Consider the following 26305-nt stretch of genomic DNA (forward strand, 5'->3'; position numbering starts at 1 on the left):
CCACTCTCTCTCCGTGACGGCGAGCGGCGGCGCCTTCTCCGGCCGATTCTTGACGCTAGTATTCTGTTCCACCGGTGAGTATCGACTCAATCGCCCTCACATCTGCCTCCAGTAGTTCGTGCTCTGTTTCTCGGCGCCATTAGTGGCAGGATGTTCGTCGGGATGGTCACATGTTAGAACAGACGAGAAATGCGCCCAATGCGTTCAATTCGTGGTGCAGATGCTATTTGTTAGGCCCTGTTTCGCATGCACATCGTTCCAGTGATTAATTTTCCGTTTTCGATTTCATGGCTAGTTGCCATAATTTTTGAACTGATCCCCTCTGCTACACGGCTCGATCCTGATTTCTAGGGTTTTCTCTAGATGCAAAACCATTATGTATACATTCATGATTCGCCATCAGTGAAGTATACATTCATGATTCTGATTTCTAGGGTTTTCTCTAAATGCTACACGGCTCGATTTCCCTGATCTTTGTTAGCACTATCAGTGGTGTCCCATTTTCATGATGCATTTTGTGTTCCTTTTGTGTTTCTAACTGATGGATGTGCCATCATTTAGCTCACATGAACTTTAATTGTGAATATTATCATTAGTGGTGTGAATAATTTATCAGGAGTCCACTCTAAAATTTATCATGTCACTGAATACTTAGTTATGTGATGTCCAATATATGTGTTTGTGTGTAAGTTGTTGCCATCCCTAATTTGCATAAGTTATCTTGCCCGATTCATACTTTTTATCGGTGTATTATAAGCAAACAAAAATTCAGGTATTCAATATCTAGTAGAAGCAATTCTCAAAAAAAATCTAGTAGAAGCACACATGTCCTTGTCATTCTTTGTTGTGGATGAGTTATCTTGTTATGTTCACAAGTTACCAATGTATCATAAGAATATGTGTGTGACTATTAATTCAACAGTTGTGCATCATTTATGCTCACTTTTTTCTCTTCTGTTATTTTTGTGTGTCAGGTCACAATGCCAAGGAAGCACAAATTAGATGATGACTTTGAGGAGGTGAACCCCTTAAAGAAGCATAAGCCTCCCGTAGATCGGAATAGGGCTTCTCCTAGCGCTCTTGTGACAGCCTGTAAGGATATGTCAGATGAGAGAATGGGTGTGATCGATGACATGGATTTCACTAGTCTGCGAAATATCAAGTGTGATAATCCGTTCAATCGGCTTTCTCAATGGCTTGCTGGTCTATACGACCCTGATTCCCGTGAGGTTGTTGTACCTGGTCGCGGAAGGTTACCTGTCAATGAAGAGTCTGTGCATCGTATAAAGGGTGTGCCCCGAGGTGATATTGCGGTGGATTTCAAGGTTCCTACTGATGCACAGCTTGAGCTTGCGGGAGATCTTTTTGGTGATCTTGGACATGCTCCTAAAACTGTGGATGTATTAAACCTTATCTTGAGCACTAACCGTCATGACGACAATTTCAAGCGCTTGTGGCTTGTGCTTGCTGCTAGCACCGTGATGGCGCCGACGACTTCCAACAAGATCAGCACCAGATGGTATCCTGTGTTGGTAAGCACATTTGGCTATCTTTCTAGTTCACGCTTTTTATCTCTTTTCTTTTCTGGTTTTTCTACCTGGTAATTTTTTGCTTCTTACTCTGATGATTATACACATATGCACTTTTGATAACTTTCCCTGATTTTTGGAGTGTGGTAATTTCTGTCCCTTTGATTTTTCTATGATCTGAAGTGTGGTATTTATGTAGTAATGCACCTGATAACTTTATATGAAGGTGTAGTAATTATATAGTAATGCACCGGATAACTTTTTATGAAGGTGTAATAATTACATAGTGATGCACCTGATAACTTTTTTCTAATGGTGTGGTAATTATGTAGTAATGCGCCTGATAACTTTTTCTGAAAGTGTGGTAATTATTTAGTAATGCACCTGATAATTTATTTATGCCTTGCAATATGGTAATTTTGACTTACTTCTATATAATGTGGTAATTGTGTGCTTATGTACTTGGTGATTCCATGCTTTAACAGTGTTATAAGTATCTACTTATGTCCCCTGCTAACTTGTGTGCATACATTCCTCTATGTTTCATGTGCTTTCTTTTTTTCGCAGCAAAATATTGGCAATGTAAAAAACCTCAACTGGTGCAAATTTATTGCGGATCAGCTTCACAAAGCCCTTTCAAAAGGAAAGCCTACGACGGGCTGCCTCCAATTCTACAATGTTAGTCCCCCTATTCTTTTTTGTTCCCATGATATTTTGGATTGTACGTCTTATTCCGCCAAACAGCTAGATTGTAATGACCTTTTCTGTTTTTCCAGCTTCTGTATATAGATGCTATTGACTTAACTAGCCTTGGTATCATCTTGCCTAATGGTCCTTTTGCAATTAATGTGTGGACGAATGAGTTGGCATCAAAAGTTCTCCGGATGGATGTCCAGAGGGACAAGCTTTCTTATGGGAAATTACCGGTAATTTCCCATTCGTCATTTTTCTTACCTTCTATGTATTTCCATCTTTTTTATCAAGATCTTAATTTGTTTTTTATCATATTTTTTTCAGCTTAAGCCCCAATATGGTCAAGACTATTGCTTGCTTGGTGGCTTACAAGGTCTAGATAAATTCATGCGTGTTCATGCATCGCAAAACTGTTCTGAACAGGTATTTTTAATTGTTTTTTGTGCGTTTGGGTATTTTTGTTTTCCTTTTCCTGGTAAATATTGTTATAAAGACCTGGTAACTTGTACTGTTTTTAGGATGGTAACTTTTTTTATTTTTTATATTCTCACTTTGGAATAACTTCATTTTGAACTTATCTTTGTGTGGTATTATTAGTTGTTTTTGCATGGTACTTAATGTCTCTCACAACGTGATTATTTGTTTTTTCATTCGTGATTTTCTATCAGAAACTTGCTAAAGCTTCTGCTATTGTGGGTCGCTTTTCGTCTGGCATGGTTGGCCTCCTGGGTGGTCTTGTTAATGAGTTCATGTCCTTGGATGATGAAGACAGCTCATGGATGTCCCGTGTGTTAGAGAGCCAACTAAAGGGTTTATCTTTTGCTGCCGGGAAGACTGCAAGCACCTGTCCTGCATCTCGCTCGCGTGAAGTAAAAGATACCGGCAAGCAAACTGTCGAAGGTTCAGATTCTGATCATGAGGATAGTGATGGTGGCGGTGATGGTCACTCTGACGAAGATCTAGATTTTCACGTTCATTACCATGGTTCTTCAGGTGGACCGAACGCCCATGAGGCTTCAGGTAGTGGGGGTAGTGCTGGACCGAATGCCCATGACGCTTCAGGTAGTGGCGCAGCGAATGCAGATGTGGGTGCAACCATGTTTGCAACTGCCAATGTGTCGGTAAGGTCAACCGGAATTGATGGAACTGCCACTGCAGGAACCGATCAGCCTCTCAAGTCTCAGATTATGCTTACTGCATGTTCCGGGAATGTATCTAGTGATGGATTGCATAACCAGCCAGATATGACAAATATTCAAAACGAGGCTGCTATTGATGCTTCTATGAAGAGGTGCGGTTCTTCTCTTGTCCGTAACTTGGAAAAGCAATATTCCAGGCGCCGCAAGAAATTACGCCTTCTTTCTCCACCCATGGCCACTGGTACAACTATTTCTGACCAGCCGTCGTTGGATGATACACATCGTTCTATCAAGGCAATAGTCATCAATGAGCTTGGCATTGTAGGCCCTGATAAAGGCACTAACTCAATAATTGCCAATCCCACGCGGAAGAAGCAACATCCTCGCAAGTGAGTTTCTTATCATCTGCTAGTTGATTTCTTTTTATTTTCATTTGTTATATTGCATTTTATAGCTGGTAACTTCTGTCAATATAAGCTGGTAACTAATGTTACACTTTAGCTGTTGTGTGCAAATATAATCTGATAACTAATGTTAATATAAGCTGGTAACTAATGTTTTTATAAGCTGGTAATGTCCATGGTTATTTTTCTTTGTGTACATACTTACTTGTTGTTACTCTTTTGTGTTATAAATTTTCCTAGCACCTAGCTTCTGATAATTAGAAGTAAATATGTCTGAATAGTTTCTATTCCTTAACAAGCTTGTGTTTTTTTCTAGAAAGGATAGTAATTATATCATGGTAAGGCTGATAACTTTCAGTAGCTATTTTCACGATAACAACTTCAGTTTTTTATTTGAACAATATGTAGTTTAACTTTGTTTGCATGATAATTTTAGTAATTATATGCTGGTAAGCATGTGTTATTTGTCTACGGTAACATTTTTCTCACGTGCACTATATCCTTTTCAAATAATAACTTGTTAGGTGTTCGAATGCTCCATCTATTAGTGTTGCCGACCTTCAGCAAACGCGGTCTAGCAGTGTGGGTGTCACGTCTGCGGAGATACCTAGTAATCCTGCGCGTTCTTCGGCAGATGTTGACTCGTCTGACACGTCACGCAGGTGATTATGAATGTTATTTTTCCTCGCTATATGATATCTAAATGATTTTCTCTATTTGTTTATTTTCATTTGTAAATTAGGTGAATATATACCGGTAATTTAACTCTTTTATGCGTGGCATCATAATCTATACGGGAATGAGTGGTAGTTTTTATAGTCAAAGCTCTTACGATATTTACTGTTTTTAGCATGATAAATTTGTTGGTAACTTTGTTATCTTCATAGTTACCATCTTCATTAATGATTCATGACGATGTTGATTTTTTGCATTATGTGGATAACCAAGTTTGCCCTAAGCTGTCAAATAATTTGAATACAAGCTGGTAACTAAAGTTATTTTTTAGCTGTTAACTTCTGTCAATATAAGCTGGTAACTAATGTTATTCTTAGTTGTTGTATGCAAATATAATCTGATAACTAATGTTAATATAAGCTGGTAACTACTGTTTTTATAAGCTGTTGATGTCCATGTTTATTTTTCTTTGTGTGCAGCAAGAAGACCAAGATTACTGTGAGGAAGGTTAAGAAGTCTTCTACAGTTGCAGTTGCAACTAGGTCTTCTCCTCGTTTTGCTCCCAAGAACGCGAAAGATGATTTTAAAGACTCCCCCGTGGTCAGTTCTCCAATAGCTGTTGTGCAAGATAATGCCCCTGTGAGGAATTCACCAGATGCTGGTTTTGGAGCTGTGGATGAGCTCGCGGCAGCAGCCACTATTACTCAAGTGGTAGAAGAAATTGCCAATGTTGTTATTGGCACTGAAGCTGAAACTTCTGTTGATCAACCTAAAGGAATTGCTCCTCCAATGAGCGTTGTTGTAGCTGAAACTTCTGCAGATCAACCTCAAGGAATTGCTCCTTCAACAAGCGTTGCCGTAGCTGAAACTTCTGCTGATCAAGTTCAAGGAATTGCTCCTCCAATGACCGCTGCTGTAGCTGAACATGACCAAGCTCCTGTCAAAATACCATGTGTTGTTCAAGCTCAAGTTGAATCTTCCCAATCCAATGTGGCAGAACCAGTTGAAACTGAAGATGCAGTGTTTGTTGATGCTCAACCTGGGGATGACCAAGTCGCCGCCCAAGAATTCAGCATTAATGCAGATGTAGAAGATGTTGTTGCTGATAGGGCCTACTGGGATTTCACCCCACCATCTTGCTCTCTTGGCCTAGATTTTGGCCCCACACCTCCCGGACCAGATATTATTACGACGGCCGCAGTCCCAGCAGCAGTACCAACACCGCCCCCAGCGGTTGTTTCGACAACTCAAGCACCAGCAGTGGTCCCAACGGTTAACAATGCTCCCCAAGACCGAGCAGCAGCATCCCCAATTGATCATATGGCGGCAGCACCACGAGATTTAAAGAATGCAGAAGATAATCCTACTGACTCCAATCCGATTTCAGGCTCTGAGCCTGCTGACCTTGGTAAGTGAAGGCATATACATGTCTTCGCTTTTATCACAAAAGAGTGATGGGATGGATGTCTGCTTTTTGAAGACCTTTTTTATGCTTTTAGTTTGATCCTTGTGTGTATATTTATGCTCTTTTTATCCTATGTATGGACAACCTCCCCCCCCCTCTCACATGTAATGACTTATGCTTTTGCGTGTGTGCTATGTAATGAATTATGTGTTTTCGTTTCACATTTGCGCTCTTTTATTTTTTATGTTGTCTGGTGTGTGGATGTATTATACGTGATTATTATTGTTCATTTTTCCTGGTAACTTTTACTAACATCCGACTGATAATTATTTGCTAATTAGTTAATTAAATGGTAACATTTGTGATCATACCCTGATAACTTCTGCTATCACCATGCTGATAACGTCAACCCTTTGTGTGGTAACTTCTGCTATCACCATGCTAACATCTGACTGATAATTGTAGCGCTCTACTTTTAACTGATAAATACAATCGCTCTACATGAAAGATATTTGTACCTTGTTTTCCAGCTTACCATTTTATCGTATGGTAACTTTCATCGTGATATCTTTTTGCGAATGTTTGTGCTAGTATTTTTTGTTCTAACTAGATATCTACATGTTTTCATTTTTTTTTGCTAACTAGTTACTTAAATAGTAACATTTGTGATCATACCCCTGATAACTTCTGCTATCACCATGTTGATAACTCCAACCATTTTGTTTCCTTTATTGATGTTGTAAATACACCCCTCCCCCTCCTTTCCCTGCACGCACAGACAAACCATTCTAATACATTTATGCTGCCCCTTTAACTATCCTGACCCCCTCATTTTCTTCCCTTTTTCTCTCTACAGTAATTATATCATCATTCTGTACTATCTATCACTTTTTTCTTTAGCTGTTTTTCCACATATTTGACATTCCTTTTGTCAGTTCACAAACTGACCTGATCGCAACTTTTTGAAGAGCGTCGATTTCGAGTTTATGATGCGGATGTTGAAGACGACGATGTAATTATGTGGGTTGAAGAAGTCGAACTTGCCACTGTTAGAGCAAAAGCAAATTACGGTTTTGTAAAAGGTACTGATAGGAAGATTTTATTTAACAAACTTTTTCCTATTGCCAACCTTGATAACATCATTATCTTCATGTTGATAATTTACTGTTCTAAACTCTGATAACTTCTTTTCTTTTTGTTTCCCCATAATATTTCTTTCCATCATTCCTAACTCTGATAACTCCCTTCACTTTTCTTCTAGACCACCCCACCAGCCCTGAATTTGCTACACCAGTTATTCAACCTCCCTATGGTAATCATTCAGCCAATGTGACTCCTAAATCGTACATTCGGAAAGTTAGGGTAAGCCGCCCATCGCAGTTCCTTCTGCCTCCATATTGTGGCCTCACAGCATCTGCACTCGAAGAGGTTATTTACGCAGAAGTTATCAAGCACACCACTGATTCAGTTGACTCCAAGATAAAACAGTAATGACATTTACTGTTTTCCTTTTCTCTAGTATTTTAACCCCTCACCGGCAAAACATTTGCTTATATACTATTTTTTTTCTTTGTTTGCTTTTCAGTATTAGGGTTATTGACATCGATGGGCGGTGGGTCACATTGGAGGAGCTTGCTAATAGTGTGATAGAAGGTGGTCAAGTTTCGAATAATATTGCCGAGCTCCACATCCGAACTCTTTCTGATTATGTACCCCCAGGGAAGATCATCTTTCCATGGTTGTGTCAGTATATCTTCACATACATGATATGACGAGCAAGTTCCTAATCAAACATTTCCGTCGTGATGCAAACTACATACTTAGTCACCAAAATCAGGTACAATTTTTTACGTAAACTACATACTTTTCTTCTTTTAAATCGTACAAGTTGTTTCTTAGTTGATCTAACAGGCAATTTTATCAGGCTCTTATTTTGGTTTTGTCAGACATCATACCATTAAAGAATTTTAGCTGGTACCTAGTTATGTTACTTTTCTGTGGTAACTTTCATGTATGCCTACTAGTAACATATGTTGTCAGTGTCCTGATAACTTTGCCTTTTTAACTGTAAATGCATTGATAACTTCTTGTGTTCATGTGTTCACATTTTTCCTTTCTGTGGTAACTTTCATGTATGCCTACTGGTAACATATGTTGTCAGTGTCCTGATAACTTTGCCTTTTTAACTGTAAATGCATTGATAACTTCATAACTTATTGTGTTCATGTGTTCACATTTTTTTAACAGCTACTGTTTCCAACACTGCAAAAGTTGGGACGTCTACAAAAGGACGGGCATCGGTATGTCTTGTGCCTTAATCTCAAGGCAAAACGATTTGAAGTTCTTGATTCTCTTCGTCAACAAGATAGCCCTTCGCTCCTCACACATGGGACAAAGCTTATGAATGGCATTAAAAAAGCCTGGTTGATTGCGTACAAGGACTCGAGTAAGCAGATCCAAGACTATGATCTGGTGTACATCGATGTGTTCAAACAGGACAATGGGTTAGTTTTTTTGGCTAGTACTCCATCATTTTTTCCATCTAAATACCCGGTAACTTAGTAGTGTAGCATTTAAAAGTTCATTCACCTTTTTGCTTATCTTATTTTTCTTTTTAACACATTTTTTAATTTTTTTTCCTTACAGCACTGATTGCGGTTTCTTCGCCTTCAAGATCTTGGAGTTCTGGGATGGTAAAAATATCCCGACAATAACTAAGGAGCAGATCCCGGCGCTGAGGAAGATATTGACAAGCATGTGGCTGGACCATCCTCTTAACAAATGCACGCAATGGCGCTATCACTTGTTCAATAAGGAGTAATTGATGTGAGAAATTTGCACCAATATAAGTTTTATGATTAAGAACGATGATAGTTTCATACATTTTTTTGTGGGCTGATTACTATCTTTTTTATACATTTATGCTGATAATTATGATAGTCAATGCTGATAACATACTATAACAGGTGCTGATAACTTTATTTTTCATTGCGTCATAACATTTTGCTCACAAACAAAGAACGATAACTAATCTCATTCTCATTTTATGAAAATCCCCATTACATTCTGGACGATAACTTACATGTTTCAGTGCTGATAACTTTTCATTACATGGTGTCTCGACGCCGTTTTACACAATAAATGGGTAAAATTGATAAGTAAAATCTCTAACTTGCATTTTTCAATGCCCATCTAACTTGCATTTCTCAGTGCGGGATGGGTGAGGTACATTTGCGTTTACCATGATCTGTCGACCCGCAGACTCTACACTTCCTCTCTTTTTTGGCTTTGCAATGTCAAATGGGTGCTGGAATCTTTTCTCTCTCGGATGCCCTTTCGTAGTAGACTTTGGTGGGTCTAGTATCACTCTTGTGTTTGATGATTGGGATCCCTCGGCATGTGAGCCCTGGAACTGGAAAATATTGCCAGACACATGCGTGACAGGAATGCTTCCTTGATGCGCTACTGGGACACCTTCAGTGGCACTAGTCCCTGGTGGTGAAGAAAACATTTGTGCTTCTTTTCCCTCATATTTTTCCTTTCTTGCTTTCTTTAGCTGCCTCTTTTTTAGTGCATCCATGTCGTCTCTGAAAGCATTAACATGTTTCCTTGCCAATGGCATCCCTTCATCAGTAGTGCAAGCGTCTTTTGCTTGTTCCTTGAAATCATTCAGAATAGATGTATATCTCATGATATTTTTTCCTTCTTCTGTCATACCCTTCTTAACTGTTGGCTGTTGGTAATCAGGCTGAACAAGATCCTCTTCTGGATCCCATGTCCACCTATCCAGGATATACCTCCTCGGTATCTCGTAGACTCCAATCTGTTCCATTACTCGTAGTATGTGTGCGCACAATAGCCCATCGCAATCAAACTTGCAGCAAGTGCATGAGTATACCCCTTCATCCTTGTTCGCCTGCACATGGTAGTCCCTATCCCCATACTTTGGTAGTATGCCTCGGAGCGACCACATCTTGAAGGTTCCATCTTGCAAAGTGTCGCATCCATAAGCGGTCTTTAGCTTCATCTCTACCTAGAACGTGGAGAAAAGATTTTGTGTGTATATCCCTCGCATCTGTAACTCGATTGATTTCAACGAATACATGTCTGCCTCTTTGTAAATTGTGTCCACTTGCTCTTTCGCCACAGCCACCATTACTTTCTCCTGGATTGCAGTGTATTGAGTTGCGAACTCAATCAATGAGTTTTTGGGGTTCACGTACTTCTTGAGCACAGCATTGAATCCCTCTCTCCTTGCAGTTGTCTGCAAGAATGGAAAGAAATGCTTCATGTAGTACACTGGGGCCCAACATTTCCTATTTTCCCACAGCCATTGAAAATGTTCATTGTCGATCTGGCCATATTCATCCATCATTGCCCACCATTTGTTTTCAAACTCTTCCTCTGTGATACACAAAACATGAGACAATCACAACATCATACACAATCATTGGTAATTAAAGTACAAGTATGTTCGTAACTTTTCTTAGTTGTTAGATGGTAACTTTATTGAACAGTTTTTCCAGATCTGGTAACTTTTCTAAACCACAAGTTGGTATCAACATATGCAATTGCCCCCTGGTAATATAGCCAACAAGATCATGGTAACTTGTGTAGACCCGCACATGGTAACTTGTGCATCACATATATTCATATGGCTTTCTCAAGTTTGTTGCATGGTAATTAAAATGGGTCAACAGTTTAGGTACGTACCAGTCAAGCTGTTGTCGACACAGTCTTTGAACGCTTTGTTTAGTGGTTTATCATCAGCCATAAGTTTTCCAAGTTTCTCCTGCGCCTTCTTCATTATATGCCAGTGGCAATTTCTATGTATTATGTTCAAGAAGACCTCGTCGATCGCACTCCTCATTGCAAAGTCCTGGTCTGTGATGATGTTTTTAGGGGCAACACCACCCATTGCATGGAGGAATGTGTTAAACAGCCACACAAAGTTTTTCTTTAGTTCGTTTTGAACGAAGCCACACCCAAACTGGATGGATTGACCATGGTTATTAATTCCAATGAATGGTGCACACGGTATCTTGTACATGTTTGTCATGTATGTCGTGTCAAACGACAAACAATCATTATACTTTGCATATGCCCTGCGTGATGCGCCATCTATCCAGAACAAGTTCTCAACCCTGTACTCATCATCAAGTTTGATTCTCCAGTAGAAATATGAATCTTTGGCCCTCATCTCTTGGAAGTATGCAATTGTGCTCCCAACGTCCTTGTGGCGGTGCTCTAAGCGGAACTTAGCTCGTTGATTAGCAATGTCTTGTGTCGTGTTGGGTACGTCTTTAGCGCTCCCGTAGAACCATGACATCAGCTTCATCTGCCTCGCAGTCTCAATGTTGCATCCGTGCAGAACCCTCAAGAAGTCATGCTCCTCCTTCGGAATGTACCGATGTGATGATAAGAATTTTGTTAGGGACGGATTTTTGATCAGGGGTGATTGTGGGTGTCCTCGAAACGGTCAACAATCCACCATGCATCATCGTGGGATAGGTACATGTGCGCTTCACATTCAGTCCTAACAACTTCCTTTTTTTTCCTCTTCTTGACAATGCTGGCTGGGTTTTCCACATCTTGCAGCTCATCCTTGTCCTTGCATTGTTTGCCATATTTTGTACAAACTAGTAGCACCCTGCTTATAGTTCCATCAACCCTCTCTTTCTTGAATTGCTGCCTAATTGCAAAGCCAGTCCTGCGCGCGTAGGTGCTGTAGTGGTCACGTGCGCTCTCTAGGGTGTCAAATTTTGTCCCTTGTAAAGGTGGCTTAGGTGTGGAATATGCCTCCATGTTGCTGCATTCCATATCAGCATCGATCCCAGCAGATTCTGGAGTTGCTGGTTCGCTTATTGTCTGCTCTCCAAGGCTCCCAGCTCTTGTGCTTGCATTTGTTCCAGCACTATGTGCACTTGTTCCACCACTGGGCAAGCTGTTGTTTGCGCTGATTGCCCGAGCACCTGCAATTTGGCCTGATAGATTAGTGGAATATTACATGATAAATAATAGTTTTCCATCATGGTAGTTTTCTGAAGATTCAGTGAATGTATCTTCCTTTTCTGCCTAAACAACCCTCGTAATTTGCATACTCTGAACCTGGTATTATGAGTGCACCAATGCTGGTAATTTACAAACCCACTTCAACAGTAAAGCATTCTTTCTGCCTAAAAAACCCTGGTAATTTGCATCCTCTGGACATTGTAATATGTGTGCACCAATGGTGGTAAGTTTCAAACCCACTTCAATAGTAAAATATTCTTTCTGCCTAAAAAACCTTGGTAATTTGCATTTTTTGGACCTGGTAATATGTGTGCACCAATGCTGGTAATTTTCAAACCCACTTCAACAGTAAAGTATAAGGCTGGGTTTTTCATTCCATGATGATATGTAAACAATAATGTTGGTAATTTTACCTGTCACCGTGATGTTTGGGTATGCTGAATTGCTGCTTGGTGTGCGTGCTGCATCGCCTTCTTCATGCATTCTACCTCCTCCTCCATCCTCTGCATTATCTCCTCTGCTAGCATCCATTTATCTACTCCTCCTTGATTTTGTTTTTACGTTTGCATGTTAGTATACATTTACACGTGTTCACTCTTTTTTTGAAACTCATTGTTTTGTTTACTCTTTACACAGGTGTTTGAAGGCAAGAATCACAGGGGTGATTGGGAAGAACACTAAACAGGACAATTTACAGTACAACATGAGCATCTCCATTAAAAGGCAGCACTTTTCTTTATCCAATGTTAGTACTTAGCTAAAGTGGATGATAACTTTTACTATGTACAGATTGATAACTTGTAGACTAAAAATGAATCTTTTTTGCAATGCGTCTTCCATTTTATGAGAGAATGATTTTTGTGGTCAATAAAGGTTCCTCTTTCCTATATTTTGTCTTTATTTTTCCATGATAGACACAAAATCTATGTTTAGTGTAGCAAGGGAATGGGGTATTTTGTTGGGGTACTCTGTTTTGTTGCATAAAGTTGGTAACAAAAACTATGGGGGGCTGGTAATTTTGCACTTAGTTGATTGGTAAGTCACTGCAATATGCAAAATTATGAGAGAAGTCTGCTTATTCTGTTTTCTAGAGGTGAAAGGATGGTAATTTTTGCACAGATTGGGAGGGGGTGGGGTGGGGGTAAGTCTTTGTGTTAAGCAGAATTTTTGGGAGATTTTGGATGATTCTTTGATTCTTACCAGGGTGAGGTGATGTTTCCTGGCGATTTCTTCACCGTATCCCTGGTAATTTCCACCACTTCCCTGATGATATGCTCTTGTTTGATCCAGAACTGGAGGAGGGGTAGGTCTTTGGTGTTGATTTTGAGCAGCTATGTAGGGGGGGGGGGGGGGGGGGGGGGGGGGGGGGGGGGCGTGGGGGTGGTGGGGAGGGTGAGAGAGGGTATATACTTGCGTGGGAGGTAAGAGGGGTGGGGGAAAGTTACAATCTGGAAAGTGCGTCATGGGGGGATGGCATTTTTTGTTGGGCCTTGTACAGCGATCGGCCTGGTGTTCTAGCGGGGTGATCGGCCTGGTTAGCTGGTGGGGTGATTGGCCTGGTTAGCTGGCGGGTGATCGACAGGTAAGGTAAATTTCCTATCGGGCACACTGTTGCCAAATATCACTGTCCTTTTTATTATACCCATCTTGGATGCCTATCATATTAGGACTAATTTTATAGCCAAAGAAAATTACCATGCTGTTCTAGAGGACTCTCAAAATGATATAAGTGAAGCATGAGAGATCAATAATTTCTATAAAATAAAATCACCACTGTGCTCTAAAAAGATATAAGTGAAGCACTAAAGCAAAATTGTCTAGCTCAAAAGATATAAGTGAAGCACATAGAGTATTCTAATAAATTATGATTCATGTGTGTCTCTCCAAAAGGTGTGTACAGCGAGGATGTGTGGTAAACTAAAAAGCAAAGACTCAAATCATACAAGACGCTCCAAGCAAAACGTATATCATGTGGTGAATAAAAATATAGCATCAAGTAAAGTTACCGATGGACGAAGACGAAAGAGGGGATGCCTTTCGGGGCATCCCCAAGCTTAGGATTTTGGTTGTCCTTGAATTTTAGCTTGGGGTGCCTTGGGCATCCCCAATCTTAGGCTCTTGCCACTCCTTATTCCATAAGCCATCAAATCTTTACCCAAAACTTGAAAACTTCACAACACAAAACTCAACAGAAAATCTCATGAGCTCCATTAGTACAAGAAAACAAACCACCACTTAAGGTACTGTAGTGAACTCATTATTTATTTATATTGGTGTTAAACCTACTGTATTCCAACTTCTGTATGGTTCATACCCCCCGATACTAGCCATAGATTCATCAAAATAAGCAAACAATACACGAAAAACAGAATCTGTCAAAAACAGAACAGTCTGTAGTAATCTGTAGGTTTCAAATACTTCTGCAACCCCAAAAATTTCAAAATAAATTGGTGGAAGTTAGTAATTTGTCTATTAATCATCTTCAAAAAGAATCAACCTAATCTCACCCTCCAGTAAAAATATGGCAGCAAATATCGTGAGCGCTAAATTTTCTGTTTTTTTTACAGCAAGATCGCAAAAACTTCCCCCAAGTCTTCCCAAAGGTTCTACATGGCACAAACACTCATTAAAAGCATAAAAACACATATAAACATAAGCTAGATGAATTATTTATTGCTAAACAAAACCAAAAATCAAGAAACAAAAATAAAATTGGGTTGCCTCCCAACAAGCGATATCGTTTAACGCCCCTAGTTGGGCATTGATAATTTCAACGATGCTCACATGAAAGACAAGAATTGAAGCGCAAAGAGAGCATCATAAAACACGTGACAAACGCATCTAAGTCTAACATACTACCTATGCATAGGCATTTTATAAACAAGCAAATTTACAAGGCAAGCAAAAACTAGCATATGCATGGAGGAAGAAAGAAACAATAGCAATCTCAACATGACGAGAGGTAATTTAGTAACATGAAAATTTCTACAACCATATTTTCCTCTCTCATAATAATTACATGTAGGATCATAAGCAAATTCAACAAAATAGCTATCACACAACATATTCTCAACACGATCCACATGCATGCGAAGTTGACACTCTTCGAAAATAGTGGGATTAACATTAACTAAAGTCATGACCTCTCCAAACCCACTTTTATCAAAAACTTCATAATATTGAACATTCTCCAAATATGTGGGATCTAAAGTTGTCACTCTTCCAAACCCACTTTCAATATTATTGCAAACATTATTATCAATCTCATATTCATCATGGGGCTTAAATAAATTTTCAAGACCATAAGAAGAATCACCCCAATCATGATCATTGCAACAAATAGTAGTCATAGCAAAACTAGCATCCCCAAGCTTTAGGTTTTGCATATCATTAACACAATTGACATTAAGAGAATTTATAATAACACCATTGCAATCATGCTTTTCATCGAAGGAACTATCAAGTATGGATGCAATAGCAACGATCCCATGTTTAACATAAGGAACTACAGCAAATTCATGTTCATAAATATTGGCATCATGGCCACAAGAATAGCAAGCATCATGTTCATCAAGGGATATTTCAATCAAATCATTGGAATCATAATTATCTGTAGATTCATGCATATCATTATTTTCAACGGTCATTCTTCCAATAAATACTTTGACATAGACATTATGAGCATAGTTTTCATAGCAATATTTAAGTATGACAAAAATTTCAGATTCATAGAGAGCAACATCATACTTTTCAATCAAAGAAGTAACTTCATAAGCACCCTTAAAAGCAACAAATTCTTCAATTTGTTTGATGTTGTAGTAACTATAAGCACCCTTTGCATAAGAAGATAAGATTCCATTATCATTAAACTCACATAGGTAGGGGAGGTGTTTTTTAGGGTTCTTAGAGCAACAAGTAAAATCACAAATTTCACAAAGATTCCAAGCATAACACAGCAATATGTTTATTTGATCCCATAAGAGTCTCCATTTTTCAGACAAGAGGTGACGCACAAAATGAGCATGCTCATCTAAAGATTTCCCATCAACTAGGCTCGTTGGGGTTTCAGCACGAGCACATAAGGATCAAAGATGATCCAAATAGAACACTTTAAGTGGATCCATATCAATAGATTTTTAGCAAGCAAAGATGCAAGCAAATAGAAGGCACATGGAAACACAAACAAATATACATACGGGAAGAAGGCGAAGAAAAGGCAAAGGTGAAGTGGGGGAGAGGAAAACGAGAGGCAAATGGCAAATAATGTAATGCGAGGGATAAGAGTTTGTGATGGGTACTTGGTATGTCTTGACTTGATGCAACCTCCCTGGCAACGGCGCCAGAAATCCTTCTTGCTACCTCTTGAGCACTGCGTTGGTTTTCCCTTGAAGAGGAAAGGGTGATGCAGTAAAGTAGCGTAAGTATTTCCCTCGGGTTTTGAGAACCAAGGTATCAATCCAGTAGGAGACTACACGCAAATCACCTCGCACCTACACAAGCAAATAAGAACCTTGCAACCAACGCGATAAAGGGGTTGTCAATCCCTTCATGGCCACTTGCAAAAGTGAGATCTGATAGAGATAATAAGACAAATATTTTTGGTATTTTTATGATATAGATTGAAAGTAAAGATTGCAAAGTAAAATAGATTGGAAACTTATATGCTGGAAAATAAACCCGGGGGCCATAGGTTTCACTAGTGGCTTCTCTCAAGATAGCATAAGTATTACGATGGGTAAACAAATTACTATCGAGCAATTGATAGAAAAGTGCATAATTATGAGAATATCTAGGCATGATCATGTATATAGGCATCATGTCCCGACAAGTAGACCGAAACGATTCTGCATCTACTACTATTACTCCACACATCGACCGCTATCCAGCATGCATCTAGAGTATTAAGTTCATAAGAACAGAGTAACGCATTAGGCAAGATGACATAATGTAGAGGGATAAACTCAAGCAATATGATATAAACCCCATCTTTTTACCCTCGATGGAAACAATACAATACGTGCCTTGTTGCCCCTGCTGTCACTAGGAAAGGACACCGCAATATTGAACCCAAAGCTAAGCACTTCTCCCATTGCAAGAAAGATCAATCTAGTAGGCCAAACCAAACTGATAATTCAAAGAGACTTGAAAAGATAACAAATCATACATAAAATATTTCAGAGAAGAATCAAATATTGTTCATAGATAATCTTGATCATAAACCCACAATTCATCAGATCTCGACAAACACACCGCAAAAAGAATTACATTGAATAGATCTCCAAGAAGATCGAGGAAAACTTTGTATTGAGATCCAAAGAGAGAGAAGAAGCCATCTAGCTAATAACTATGGACCCGAAGGTCTGTGGTAAACTACTCACACATCATCGGAGAGGCTATGGTGTTGATGTAGAAGCCCTCCGGGATCGATTCCCCCTCCTGCGGAGCTCCGGAAAAGGCCCCAAGATGGGATCTCTTGGGTACAGAAGGTTGCAGCGGTGGAAATAGGGTTTCGTGGTGCTCCTGGATGTTTTCAGGGTATATTGGTATATATAGGAGGAAGAAGTACGTCGGTGGAGCTGCGAGGGGCCCACGAGGGAGGGGGCGCGCCTGCCCCCCGCGCGCGCCCCCTGCCTCATGGCCTGCTCGCTTCTTTCTTGACAGCCACTCCAAGTCTCCTGGATCGCGTTTGTTCCCAAAATAACTCTCCCGAAGGTTTTATTCCGTTTGGATTCCGGTTGATATTCCTGTTCTGCGAAACACTGAAATAGACAAAAAAGCAGCAATTTGCACTGGGCCTTTGGTTAGTAGGTTAGTCCCAAAAATAATATAAAAAGGTATATTAAAGCCCATTAAACATCCAAAACAGATAATATAATAGCATGGAATAATCAAAAATTATAGATACGTTGGAGACATATCAATAACCAACAGCGGAACCTGGATGCTCATATTGGTTCCTAGAGATTCTACGAAGATCTTTATCGGTCAAACTGTAATGACAACATACGTTATTCCCTTTGTCATCGGTATGTTATTTGCCTGAGATTCGATCATCGTATCTCCATACCTAGTTCAATCTCGTTACCGTCAAGTCTCTTTACTCGTTCTGTAATGCATCATCCCGCAACTAACTCATTAGTCACATTGCTTGCAAGGCTTATCATGATGTGCATGAAGGAAATATGCCCTATAGGCAATAATAAAGTTGTTATTTATATTTCCTTATATCATGATAAATGTTTATTATTCATGCTAGAATTGTATTAACCGAAAACTTAGTACATGTGTGAATACATAGACAAACAGAATGTCATTAGTATGCCTCTACTAGACAAGCTCGTTGAATCAATGATGGTTATGTTTCCTAACCATAGACATGAGTTGTCATTTGATTAACGGGATCACATCATTAGATAATGATGTGATTGACTTGACCCATCCGTTAGCTTAGCACAATGATCATTTAGTTTGTTGCTATTGCTTTCTCCATAACTTATACATGTTCCTATGACTATGAGATCATGCAACTCCCGAATACCGGAGGAACACTTAGTGTGCTATCAAACATCACAACGTAACTGGGTGACTATAAAGATGCTCTACAGGTGTCTTCGATGGTGTCTATTGAGTTGGCATAGATCGATATTAGGATTTGTCACTCCGAGTATCGGAGAGGTATCTCTGGGCCCTCTCGGTGATGCACATCACTATAAGCCTTGAAAGCAATGTGATTAATGAGTTAGTTACAGGATGATGCATTACGGAACGAGTAAAGAGACTTTCCGGTAACAAGATTGAACTAGGTATTGAGATACCGACGATCGAATCTCAGGCAAGTAACATACCGATGACAAAGGGAACAACGTATATCGTTATGCGGTTTGACCGATAAAGATATTCATAGAACATGTGGGAGCCAATATGAACATCTAGGTTCTGCTATTGGTTATTGACCAGAGACATGTCTCGGTCATGTCTACATAGTTCTCAAACCCATAGGGTCCGCACGTTTAACGTTCGGTGACGATCGGTATTGTGAGTTTATGTGTTTTGATGTACCGAAGATAGTTCGGAGTCCCGGATGTGATCACAGACATGACGAGGAGTCTCGAAATGGTCGAGACATAAAGATTGATATATTGGACGGCTATATTCGGACACCGGAAGTATTCCGAGTGATTTCGGAGAAAACCGGAGTGCCGGGGGGTTACCGAACCCCCCCCCCCCGGGGGGGGAACTAATGGGCCACATGGGCCTTAGTGGAGAGAGAGAGAGGGCCGGCCAAGGCAGGGCCGTGGTCCCCTCCCCCTCTACTCCGAATTGGACTAGGGAAGGGGGGCGGCGCCCCCCTTTCCTTCTCCCTTCTCCTCTCCTTCCTTCCCCCTTCCTCCTCCTAGTTGGACTAGGAAAGGGGGAGTCCTACTCCTACTAGGAGGAGGACTCCTCCCCTCCTTGGTGTGCCCCAAGGGCCGGCCTGCCTCCCTCCTTGCTCCTTTATATACGGGGGCAGGGGCACCCTAGAACACACAAGTTGATCATTGATCCCTTAGCCGTGTGCGGTGCCCCCTCCACCATAATCCACCTCGGTCATATCGCCGTAGTGCTTAGGCGAAGCCCTGCGCTGATAGCTTCATCATCACCGTCATCATGCTGTCATGCTGACGAAGCTCTCCCTCGACACTCAGCTGGATCGAGAGTTCATGGGACGTCACCGAGTCGAACGTCTGCAGATCGCAGAGGTGCCGTACTTTCGGTACTAGGATCGGTCAGATCGTGAAGACGTACGACTACATCAACCGCGTTGTCATAACGCTTCCGCTTACGGTCTACGAGGGTACGTGGACAACACTCTTCCCCTCTCATTGCTATGCATCACCATGATAGATCTTGCGTGAGCGTAGGAATTTTTTTGAAATTGATGTGTTCCCCAATAGTGGCATCCAAGCCAGGTCTTCACGCAAGAATTTTTTTTGAAATTGATGTGTTCCCCAATAGTGGCATCCAAGCCAGGTCTATGCGTAGATGTTATATGCATGAGTAAAACACAAAGGAGTTGTGGGCGTGGGTATATACATATTGCTTGCCGTCACTAGTTGATTCTTGATTCGGTGGTATTGTTGGATGAAGCGGCCTAGACCGACATTACGCGTACGCTTACGCGAGACTAGTTCTACCAACGTGCTTCGCACACAGGTGGCTGGTGGGTGTCAGTTTCTCCAACTTTAGTTGAATCGGATTCAATGAACAGGGTTCTTTCTGAAGATCAAAAAGCAATCACTATACCGCGTTGTGGTTTTTTGATGCATAGGTAAGAACGGTTCTTGCTCAGCCCGTAGCAGCCACCTAAAACTTGCAACAACAAAGTAGAGGACGTCTAACTTGTTTTTGCAGGGCATGTTGTGATGTGATATGGTCAAGACATGATGCTAAATTTTATTGTATGAGATGATCATGTTTTTTAACACGGTTATCGGCAACTGGCAGGAGCCATATGTTTGTCGCTTTATTGTATGAAATGCAATCGCCATGTAATTGCTTTACTTTATCACTAAGTGGTAGAGATAGTCGTAGAAGCAATAGTTGGCGAGACGACAACGATGCTTTGATGGAGATCAAGGTGTCAAGCCGGTGACGATGGTGATCATGACGGTGCTTTGGAGATGGAGATCAAAGGCACAAGATGATGATGGCCATATCATATCACTTATATTGATAGCATGTGATGTTTATCCTTTATGCATCTTATTTTGCTTAGTTCGACGGTAGCATTATAAGATGATCTCTCACTAAATTTCAGGGTATAAGTGTTCTCCCTGAGTATGCACCGTTGCTATAGTTCGTCGTGCCGAGACACCACGTGATGATCGGGTGTGATAAGCTCTACGTTCACATACAACGGGCGCAAGCCAGTTTTACACACACAGAATACTCGGGTTAATCTTGAAGAGCCTAGCATATGCAGATATGCCCTCGGAACACTGAGACCGAAAGGTCGAGCGTGAATCATATAGTAGATATGATCAACATAGTGATGTTCACCATTGAAAACTACTCCATCTCACGTGATGATCGGACATGGTTTAGTTGATATGGATCACGTGATCACTTAGATGATTAGAGAGATGTCTATCTAAGTGGGAGTTCTTAAGTAATTTGATTAATTGAACTTTAATTTATCATGAACTTAGTACCTGGTAGTATTTTGCATGTCTATGTTGTTGTAGATAGATGGCCCGTGATGTTGTTCCATTGAATTTTAATGCGTTCCTAGAGAAAGCTAACTTGAAATATGATGGTACCAACTACACGGACTGGGTCCGTAACTTGAGGATTATCCTCATTGCTGAACAAAATAATTAGGTCTTGGAAGCACCGCTAGGTGACAAATCCGCCGCAGGAGCAACACCAGATGTTGTGAACACCTGGCAGAGCAAAGCTGATGACTACTCGATAGTTCAGTGTGCCATGCTTTACGGCTTAGAACCGGGACTTCAACGACGTTTTCAACATCATGGAGCATATGAGATGTTTCAGGAGTTGAAGTTAATATTTCAAGCAAATGCCCGGATTGAGAGATATGAAGTCTCCAATAAGTTCTATAGCTGCAAAATGGAGGAGAATAGTTCTGTCAGTGAACATATACTCAGAATGTCTGGGTACCACAACCACTTGACTCAGCTGGGAGTTAATCTTCCTGATGATAGTGTTATTGACAGAGTTCTTCAATCACTATCACAAAGCTACAAGAGCTTCATGATGAACTATAATATGCAAGGTATGGATAAGAGGATTCCTGAGCTCTTCGCAATGCTAAAGGCTATGGAGGTAGAAATCAAAAAGGAGCATGAAGTGTTGATGGTCAACAAGACCACCAGTTTCAAGAAAAAGGGTAAAGGGTAGAAGGGGAACTTTAAGAAGAACAGCAAGCCAGTTGCTGCTCAAGTGAAGAAACCCAAGTCTGGACCTAAGCCTGATACTGAGTGCTTCTACTGCAAAGGGACTGGTCACTGGAAGCGGAACTACCCCAAGTATTTGGCGGAGAAGAAGGATGGCAAAGTGAAAGGTATATTTGATATACATGTTATTGATGTGTACCTTACTAATGCTCGCAGTAGCGCCTGGGTATTTGATACTGGTTTTGTTGCTAATATTTGCAACTCGAAACATGGGCTACGTATTAAGCGAAGATTGGCTAAGGACGAGGTGACGATGCGCGTGGGAAATGGTTCCAAAGTTGATGTGATCGCCGTCGGCACGCTACCTCTACATCTACCTTCGGGATTAGTTTTACACCTAAATAATTGCTATTCGGTGCCAGCGTTGAGCATCAACATTATATCTAGATCTTGTTTGATGCGAGACGATTATTCATTTAAATCGGAGAATAATGGTTGTTCTAATTATATGAGTAATACCTTTTATGGTCATGCACCCTTGATGAGTTGTCTATTTTTACTAAATCTTGATAGTAGTGATACACATGTTCATAGTATTGAAGCCAAAAGATGCAGAGTTGATAATGATAGTGCAACTTATCTGTGGCACTACCGTTTGGGTCATATTGGTGTAAAACGCATGAAGAAACTCCATTCTGATGGACTTCTGGAATCACTTGACTATGAATCACTTGGTACTTGTGAACGATGCCTCATGGGTAAGATGACTAAAACTCCGTTCTCCGGAACAATGGAGCGAGCAACAGAGTTATTGGAAATCATACATACTGATGTATGTGGTCCAATGAACATCGAGGCTCGTGGCGGATATCGTTATTTTCTCACCTTCACAGATGATTTGAGGAGATATGGGTATATCTACTTAATGAAAAAGTCTGAAACATTTGAAAAGTTTAAATAATTTCAGAGTGAAGTGGAAAATCATCATAACAAGAAAAAAAGTTTCTACGACCTGATCGTGGAGGAGAATATTTGAGTTACGAGTTTGGCCTTCATTTGAAACAATGCGGAATAGTTTCGCAACTCACGCCACCCGGAACACCACAGCGTAATGGTGTGTCCGAACGTCGTAATCATACTTTACAAGATATGGTGCGATCTATGATGTCTCTTACTGATTTACCGCTATCGTTTTGGGGTTATGCTTTATAGACAGCTGCATTCACGTTAAATAGGGCACCATCTAAATCCGTTGAAACGACACCTTATGAACTGTGGTTTGGCAAGAAACCCAAGTTGTCGTTTCTTAAAGTTTGGGGCTGCGATGCTTATGTGAAAAAGCTTCAACCTGACAAGCTCAAACTCAAATCGGAGAAATGTGTCTTCATAGGATACCCAAAGGAGACTGTTGGGTACACCTTCTATCACAGATCCAAAGGCAAGATATTCATTGCCAAGAATGGATCCTTTCTGGAGAAGGAGTTTCTCTCGAAAGAAGTGAGTGGGAGAAAACTAGAACTTGATGAGGTAACCTGCTCCCTTATTGGAAAGTAGTTCATCACTGAAATCAGTTCCAGTGTTTCCTACACCAGTAATTGAGGAAGATAATGATGATGATCATGAAACTTCTGATCAAGTTACTACCGAACCTCGTAGGTCAACCAGAGTAAGATCCGCACCACAGTGGTACGGTAATCCTGTTCTGGAGGTCATGTAACTTGACCATGACGAGCCTACGAACTATGAGGAAGCGATGATGAGCCCAGATTCTGCAAAATGGCTTGAGGCCATGAAATCTGAGATGGGATCCATGTATGAGAACAAAGTATGGGCTTTGGTTGGCTTGCCCGTTGATAGGCAGGCCATAGAGAATAAATGGATCTTCAAGAAGAAGACTGACGCTGACAGTAATGTTACTGTCTACAAAGCTCGACTTGTTGCAAAAGGTTTTTGACAAGTTCAAGGAGTTGACTACGATGAGACCTTCTCACCCGTAGCGATGCTTAAGTCCGTCCGAATCATGTTAGCAATTGCCGCATTTTATGATTATGAGATTTGGCAAATGGATGTCAAAAGTGCATTCCTTAATGGATATCTTAAAGAAGAGTTGTATATGATGCAACCAGAAGGTTTTGTCGATCCAAAAGGTGCTAACAAAGTGTGCAAGCTCCAGCGATCCATTTACGGACTGGTGCAAGCCTCTCGGAGTTGGAATATACGCTTTGATAGTGTGGTCAAAGCATATGGTTTTATACAGACTTTTGGAGAAGTCTGTATTTACAAGAAAGTGAGTGGGAGCTCTGTAGCATTTCTGATATTATATGTAGATGACATGTTGTTGATTGGAAATGATACTGAATTTCTAAATAGCATAAAAGGATACTTGAATAAGAATTTTTCAATGAAAGACCTCGGTGAAGCTGCTTATATATTGGGCATCAAGATCTATAGAGATAGATCAAGACGCTTAATTGGAATTTCACAAAGCACATACCTTGATAAAGTTTTGAAGAAGTTCAAAATGGATCAAGCATAGAAAGGGTTCTTGCCTGTGTCACAAGGTGTGAAGTTGAGTCAGACTCAATGCCCGACCACTGCAAAAGATAGAGAGAAAATGAAAGGCATTCCCTATGCTTCAGCCATAGGTTCTATCATGTATGCAATGCTGTCTACCAGACCTGATGTGTGTCTAGCTATTAGTTTAGCAGAGAGGTACCAAAGTAATCCAGGAGTGGATCACTGGACAGCAGTCAAGAACATCCCGAAATACCTGAAAAGAACTAAGGATATGTTTCTCGTTTATGGAGGTGACAAAGAGCTCGTCGTAAACGATGAAGTCAATGCAAGCTTTGACACTGATCCGGATGACTCTAAGTCACAAACCGGATACATATTTTTTAAATGGTGGAGCTGTCAATTGTTGCAGTTCCAAACAGAGCATCGTGGTGGGATCTACATGTGAAGCGGAGTACATAGCTGCTTCGGAAGCAGCAAATGAAGAAGTCTGGATGAAGGAGTTCATATTCGATCTAGGTATCATACCTAGTGCATCGGGTCCAATGAAAATATTTTGTGACAACACTAGTGCAATTGCCTTGGCAAAGGAATCCAGATTTCACAAGAGAACCAAGCACATCAAGAGACGCTTCAATTCCATCTACGATCAAGTCAAGGAGGGAGACATAGAGATTTGCAAGATACATACAGATCTGAATGTTGCAGACCCATTGACTAATCCTCTCTCACGAGCAAAGCATGATCAACACCAAGACTCCATGGGTGTTAGAATCATTACAAAGTAATCTAGATTATTGACTCTAGTGCAAGTGGGAGACTGAAGGAAATATGCCCTAGAGGCAATAATAAAGTTGTTATTTATATTTCCTTATATCATGATAAATGTTTATTATTCATGCTAGAATTGTATTAACCGGAAACTTAGTACATGTGTGAATACATAGACACAACAGAACGTCACTAGTATGCCTCTACTAGACTAGCTCATTGAATCAATGATGGTTATGTTTCCTGACCATAGATATGAGTTGTCATTTCATTAACGGGATCACATCATTAGAGAATGATGTGATTGACTTGACCCATCCGTTAGCTTAGCACAATAATCGTTTAGTTTGTTGCTATTGCTTTCTCCATAACTTATACATGTTCCTATGACTATGAGATCATGCAACTCCCAAATACCGGAGGAACACTTAGTGTGCTATCAAACGTCACAACGTAACTGGGTGACTATAAAGATGCTCTACAGGTGTCTCCGATGGTATTTGTTGAGTTGGCATAGATCGAGATTAGGATTAGGATTTGTCACTCCGAGTATAGGAGAGGTATCTCTGGGCCCTCTCGGTAATGCACATCACTATAAGCCTTGCAAGCAATGTGACCAATGAGTTAGTTACGGGATGATGCATTACAGAACGAGTAAAGAGACTTGCTGGTAACGAGATTGAACTAGGTATTAAGATACCGACGATCAAATCTCGGGCAAGTAACATATCGATGACAAAGGGAACTGCATAATCACATAAGGTGTTCCTCTGGTATTCAGGAGCTGCATAATCACATAGTCAAAGGAATATGTATAAGTCATGAAGAAAGCAATAGCAATAAAACTAACGATCATTATGCTAAACAAACGGATGGGTCTTGTCCACCACATCATTCTCCTAATGATGTGATCTCGTTCATCAAATGACAACACATGTCTATGGTTAGGAAACTTAACCATCTTTGATTAACGAGCTAGTCAAGTAGAGGCATACTAGGGACACTTTGTTTTGTCTATGTATTCACACATGTACTAAGTTTCCAGTTAATACAATTCTAGCATGAATAATAAACAATTATCATGATATAAGGAAATATAAATAATAACTTTATTATTGCCTCTAGGGCATATTTCCTTCAGGACACGTGTCGGTTCCTTAGTGACCTAGGGTCATTTCAGACATATCATGTCAGATTGCCTCCTGGCTATAAATAGCCCACCCCTACACCATAAATTGGAGTCTGCTCAGAGTTAGTGGACGGTTTT

Source organism: Triticum urartu, chromosome 6 (genome assembly GCF_003073215.2).
Source record: "Triticum urartu cultivar G1812 chromosome 6, Tu2.1, whole genome shotgun sequence".
Lineage (NCBI taxonomy): Eukaryota > Viridiplantae > Streptophyta > Magnoliopsida > Poales > Poaceae > Triticum > Triticum urartu.